The sequence below is a fragment of the Nannobrachium achirus genome (genome assembly GCF_963921795.1).
Source record: "Nannobrachium achirus genome assembly, chromosome: 20".
NCBI lineage: Eukaryota > Metazoa > Chordata > Actinopteri > Myctophiformes > Myctophidae > Nannobrachium > Nannobrachium achirus.
Genome location: NC_137827.1, coordinates 52,923,570 through 52,930,545, shown reverse-complemented (window position 1 = coordinate 52,930,545; position 6,976 = coordinate 52,923,570). Strand labels below are relative to the sequence as shown.

The 6,976-nt window shown below is 39.5% G+C and overlaps 1 long non-coding RNA gene across 1 annotated transcript; it reads right to left on the bottom strand.

Annotated features, from left to right (window-relative positions):
- Nucleotides 1–470: 470 nt before the first annotated feature.
- Nucleotides 471–1,548, bottom strand: LOC308306313. Its single transcript, XR_013963150.1, has 3 exons — nt 1,010–1,548; nt 752–823; nt 471–520 (listed from the first exon to the last, which is right to left on the bottom strand). It is a non-coding gene; the product is annotated as an uncharacterized lncRNA (long non-coding RNA).
- Nucleotides 1,549–6,976: the final 5,428 nt, after the last annotated feature.

The following is a 6,976-nucleotide window of genomic DNA, read 5'->3' as shown; positions in this document are numbered from 1 at the left end:
AAAAAAATGAAAATGCAACATTCAGCAGTCACTATTTGTGTTTATTACAGTGATTATTAATAATAATACCTTCATATCCAGATTCAGCAGCACCAGAAGAATCACCATGTTGGTCACGTTTAGATGTTAGGGTTAGTGGTCGAGTGGATCTGGGAAAGAAAGAAACAAAATGAATGCAATGTTAACACACCTGCAATTCAGTGTCAGGCTTTGCTCTGGCCAATAGCCTCGGTTCCCTGGCACTTGTTAGTTTTACACCAACCTTTTTCTTCCCCACTTAAGTAGTCATCCTCAATTCCTTCTTCGCCTCCCTCATTTGAGTGAGGCGCAACAACTTCTGCTGCAGAAAAAGAGAAGAGACTGAATGTCAAATAGAAAACATGCAGCATTGACAATAATGCAAAGTGTCACATGTGTGCGTCATGTTTTTGTATGAAAGACTCTATACAGCTATTAATATAATATTCAATCTCCTCAATTGATGAGTCCTCCACAACTGCTTCTCCTGCTGCTTCTCCTGCTGAAAGGGGAAAATGAAATGGCTACTTTTTAAGATTGTGATACTACAGCAGATACTGATTAACAATTTGTGTTAAGGTAATAATACTATGTTTGAAACTAGTACAGCAACAATTCAAAATGGGTACTTAGTGCATGTTTAGGGATTTGTAACTAGGACAGCAGGTACAATACAAAACCACACATAGGGTGTTTCTATGCACTATAATTCATAACACACCACACCACATACCTTCACTCCCAGATTGAATCAAAACAGCTGACCCAGCACTGGCAGCATCAACTTGGTCACAATCAAGTGCATCTTGGAAAGATACAGATTATCATTAGAACACTGAATACAGCAGCTAATTATTGTAATTCATGATTAAAACACTTTGATTTCCAAATTAATCACACAAGTTGCACCACAGCCAGAATCACTACACACATCATTAAACTGAGCTGACTTATTCCTATTTTTCTTTCTATTTTTATTTATCCCACAAACCTTCTTCGCTGCTTTCACTGCTCTCTAGTACAGTCTCTGCCTCGTCATGTCTGCCCCTGACATACTTGACGCTAACCAAAGCACACAGCTCCTCCATAGAATACATCATCCTGAAATGTTATACTGAAAATAAAAGGAGAATACAGGGTTAAAATCAAGGGTAACACAATGGTGTAAAGAAATTAAGTACATTTTCTTAAGTACTGTACTTGAGTACAATATTGAGGTATTTGTACTTGACTAGAGTATTATCAATTTCCAATACTTTTAATCCACTATATCTCAGATCCAAATATTTTACTTTTACTCCACTACAAGCTGAATTATTTCCAATTTCCAATACTTGTACTCCTCTATATCACAGATCAAAATTATTGTACTTTAATACACAACAAGCTGAGTGCCTTTGGAGTACTTTTACTCCAATGCAAGCTCACAGTGCGACACATTGTGAGCATGTAGATCTGCCATTTTCAAAATATTTGAAATGGGACATTCTGCATAGAGTACTTTTACTTTTGGCACTTTAAGTACATTTTGATGCCAACACTTTAGCCATTTTATCAAGTACATTTTGAATTCCAGACTTTTACTTGTAAAAGAGTATTTCTACATTACATTATTGATATTTGTACTTAAAGTAAAAACATTTGAGTACTTTTACCACACATAATGGTACGTTTTTGTCCAGATGGAACCAAATGGACCCTTTATGGACCCGTTAAGGGTCCATTTGGTTCCATTGACACTCCATAGAAGTTGTTGTGCTGGCAGCTTAATGTAATGGTACGTTTGTGTCCAGATGGAACCAAATGGACCCTTTATGGACCCGTAATGATGTAGTAGCCTATTATAGACGGAGCTAAGATGTTAATGAGGCTAGCGTTAATATTAAACTTTCTTTACATCAAATAAAGACCCCGGACTAAACCCTAAAAGACACTACTGCTAAGCACATTTAACAAACGTTTTATTAGATAGATTGCTGTATTTTATGATAATAATAGCGACGTTATCTTACCTTTCTGTCTGTCGGCTCTGCTGTGAAGACTGTAGCATAGTTACATACGTTTCCCTTTTATAAATAAAAACCGATGACAACACTAACAAAAAAAATGAACGGTAAAAAGATGAAGCATCCAAATAAAACGTATTTTGACAAGTGATAATAGTAGAAAAAAGTGAAAAGAAAGCATTTTTATCTAACGGAGACGACAACAACACAACACTGTCTGTGGACGAACCGGAAGTACACAAAACGCCTCTGCGCGCCCGCCCCTCCCCCCTTCCCCCTTCCCCCCTTCTGCAATAGGTCCTGATTGAATACTATACTAAAAGTATTAAAAAGAAAAGTACAAGACAGCTACAGTTCAGTGATACAAGGTCAACTAAAAAGAGAAATAAAAAAGATTTTGGGGTGTTTTTTTACACTGGGGTAGCCTATCTATCAATTCCTACAACATTAAATGACAGAATAATAAAATACATTAGGCTATTGTGCACATTGTATCATCAATCATAAGAAAAAAATAAGAAACAATAAATATTGTATTTACAGTAAAAAGGTCAGGGCCGGAGGTAAGGTTAATTGTCTAGTTTTGATTTGCAGCATCTGTAAGTGACCTTTATCAGTGCTTTTATCGTGTGTATTAATAATATATGCATTTCTATTTTATTTAATGTATAAAAATGATTGATTAGTCAATTTAGTCAATAGTTTAAAAACAAATATCGTGTGGATATAGGTTTTATATAGGGCATATTATGTGAGGAGCATAAACAACAGAAAGCAGAGATTACTCACTTTTACCAGACATGGCAACCGCTGCCAACAATGGAGAATTATGATTGGCTAGTGGAAAGGCCGCACCCCCATTGGCTCTCTGCCGATCACGTGATTATTGGCCGTTGTGTGCGTGATACAGATTCGTGTGCGTGAGATGATGAAAGCATTCGTGATGAAGTAACCAACAAAACAACTCGTAAATCAGTAAGAAAATATTCGTATTTTGTCTTGTTTTTTTGTTTTGGCATTATAATCACTGCAGCTTCCCCAAAAACATTCATACTTTTTTTTTTTTACGGATATTTTTTTCCAATTAATTTGTTTACGTATAGTTTTTTTGGTAAAAATGTTTACGAGTAAAAAAAAGGCAAAGTACGAATACGAATTTGTTTTGTCCTAAAAATAACCCCATAGTGTTTTGGTTAAAGCCAGCTCAACAGGACGCCAGCACAGCCTGCTCTCGGCGTATGGCAGGTAGTAAAAAAAAAAAAAAAAAAACACTCCCCTTGTTGTCCCCTGCTGTGTTTGTTCGGCTGCCGCCAGGGACGTGCTGGCCATTGGGAAAAGCGGGACAACTTCCGAACGGCCGGTTCATTCCCGGCCGGTCCAGGCCGGCCATTAGGGAAAAAAAGAAATGTCGGCCCCATTTTGGGGGCTGGGCGGCCAACAAAGTAAATCGTCACTGTCGGGCAGAAACCTCGTATCTCCAAGTTTCAAATTTGTACATTTTTTCGCAAAGCAAAGCCCTGCTTCATCATAAAAGTAGTGAAAACAGCAGATCTACAAGCACACAACGCCTCGCGGTGCGAGGCGTTGTGTGCTTGTAGATCGGCTGTTTTCACTATAGTTTAAATCATTTTTAAAATGATAAATACAAAACAAACGGTTTTGGACATACAAGATTTCCACCCGACAACGACGAAATATAATTCTCTCTATAGCACGCAATGAGGGCCTCTCCAACTCTTTTTCCCGGGCTGAATCAGGGGCCCAGCACGTCCCTGGCTGCCGCTCTCCTTTTCCAGTACCAGGACATGATTGCTCCAGTGCTCCTCCGCGCGCAGTCAAAACGCAGCCAGCCGAACCACGTCGGCCTGTGAACCACGGGCCACCTGTTTATTACCCTGCCCCAAATGACATCTACAACTGCGATTCTCGACCTGGGGGCCCGGGGCGCACCGTTTCATTTATTTATTTTATTTATATATCTTTTCTTTTTACCTGAGGAAATGACACTGTACATCAAGGGGTCTTCAATGTTTTCAGGCCAAGGACCCCTTAGCTGAGACAGAGAGATGAAGCAGGGACCCCCACAACCTGTTCATAGATTCCATATAGTTTCATCGTTTGGCAGCACAATCATCAGTGTATTTTGGATTCATGTCAATGTGTGTTTTCAGATATTTAACCACTTGAACCGTCGATACTTTATAAACTTGACCTTTCACTCTGTACTTAGTCTGCTCTTTTTCCCCTCTTCACCAAACTTCTTTGCCTAAAATAGCCGATCTATAAGCTCACAACGCCTCACGCTGAGCTTGTAGATCTGCTATTTTTGGCTAAAGTTCTCCGAACATGGAAGCTAGGGTTCGATGTTTTTTCTTCTATCAAACAACGATTTGGAGGACCCCCTGTAGTAAGTCTGAGGACCCTCTAGGGGTCCCGGATGCCCTGTTGAAGACCCCTGGGATAGGCTAAAGGCCAGACCGCACCAATGCAACTAGTCACAACTCCTTGCAGCAAAACAGTATTAAGGCCAGTCCACAGCGATGCAACTCCTTGCAACTGCCATTGGGGATACTGGTTGAGAGTATTTGCAAGTAGTAGCATGTTACAAGGAGTTGCATCGCTGACAGGCCTTTAGGGTTAAGATTATGTTTAGGTTAGACTTAGGTTAATGGTTATGTTTAGGCATAGTTTTTTGTGAGGTCAATGTAAAGGGTTAGATACTGGAATTCAGATCAATCAATAATCAATGAGAACATAGCCTCACGTAGCCAGGCTTACTCATCTGCAAAGAGAAAAGCCTGGTCAAGATATGAGGCAGAGACCGTTCTAGGAGGTGGGGCTGAATTTTCCCGGAAGTTGTATTTTTTTTTCACTAGGCAATGTAAAAAGACCACACGGCGTGACGTAACGTCCGTTAAATGCAGCACTTCCGCTAGAAATCTTGGAACCAAGCGGAAGTTATATCTTGCCCAGGGTGATGAGAACATTTCCCATATTCCCTCCTGATTGGCTACGATTGCCTTCTAAAGTTTGTGTATGCGACGTACGGTCGCTTATCTCCCGATTAGGGAATCTTACTGGTGTAACATGATATCATGGACAGAAGTACAGTTTAACACTCAGGTGAGTGGTAAAGTAGTTCTGCCTAGAAGAATGGTCAGACACTAGAGTTATACTGTGTGGCTCCAAGGCCTCTGGGACGACCTGTACCATAACAAGATAGGATATACCAAAACAATAGCTACTCAGTCCTAGTGAGACATCTAGACTCTTACAAGCTATCCTGTATCATTCATGATGTATCATACAAACTAACAATGTTGATGTCACACATAATCAATCATGATAATATAATATCTACTACACTGGGAAGGGAACTGCTGATCTACAATGTAAAATCCTTTGTGTCACAGGGTCCATTTTTTACACTCACAGACACTCAGGATTCTGTGCACATTTCAGAGAGAGAGAGAGAGAGAGAGAGAGAGAGAGAGAGAGAGAGAGAGAGAGAGAGAGAGAGAGAGAAAACCAGTCCTTGGCCTCTCGACGAACTTACGCCAGCCCTAAAACAACATTATGGAGATTTAATTTGTCTGTATTCGTTATCTGTAATTGCCTCTTACCAGGGTACACGTTGTGGCTGTTTTGTAGTTTCCTAATACCTTGTTTTATTCAATGTCTTTAATAAAAACAACTTACCAGGAATATTTCAACCGTGTTACATATTTAAAAGTCTGTCGTTTCACAGCCTTGAAGTTTTACTATTTCAAGATATTGCCCTATTTTCTGCACCTTTTCCAGTTTTTCAGAGTACTTGTAAATGAGTTTTTACTGTTACTTTAATTGAGTATTTCCATTCTGTGATACATATCAGACTAATCAGAGGCAAAAGCTGCGAGCTTGTTGCTTGTGCATGCTATTTTTGAAAAATCTTGAAAATGTTTGGAAAATGTTGCATTTTTGATGCGGTGAAAACCGCTTCCTATGAGTGGCTTTGTGTGTATCACGCCCATATATGGTCATTTTAGTCCAGAATGAACAGGCTTTTTCAAAAACAGAATGTCCGTTTAATTACCATATATGGTGATCTCAGTCCAGAATGAACAGGGCTTTTCAAAAACACAATGTATGTCACCTCATGTCCATATATGGTCACTCCAGGCCAGAATGAACAGGTTTTTCCTGTCCCGTACGTGCAAAATATCAGTCCAGAATGAATAGGCTTTTTCAAAAAGCAAAATGTGTGTCCCATGTCCATATATGGTCATTTCAGTTCAGAATGAATAGGCTTTATCTGTCCTGTACGTCCAGAATATGTGTGCGGTGTCCCCCCCCCCGGTCAGATGAATGGATAGACCAGCAAGCAGGACTTTTTATATATTTTTTATATCTATTATACCGGCTGTCATACCGGCTCTCCAGACAATTCTATACTAAGATTCACCGCTTCACTTCGAACCGAGGTTTGATTTTTTAAACACAAATCTTCTCCAGCCATTTGTAGAATCGGCCTCAGGCCTTAAATCCTGATTGGAGGAAAACCTGTCACCCAACAGTTTTGATGGAGCAACTGAAACTGCTTTTTTTGTCCTCACAGGGGATAAGGGTGAAGTCAAAATATGGACCAAACACTCTATAGTAACTAGTACTATCAGAACATTTTTGTTATTATTTGTATTAGATGAAATCACTCCCCTTAACTTTAAGGGGAGACTTTCTCATTTCAAAGTTTGAGAGCCACTGCCTTAAAGGAGTAGTTCACCCTCAAATTACTTTTCTTCTATTGATTACTCACGCCATGGAGACTTGAGTTCAATAATATTTCTTTGTTTTCTGTTGCATTCCTAAGACAAAAATGTGATTATAGTAAATGTACCCCCATTGATTCCGGATGGGGACCCGAATGGATTTGGGTCCCCATCAGGAATCAATGGGAGTAAATTTACTATAAT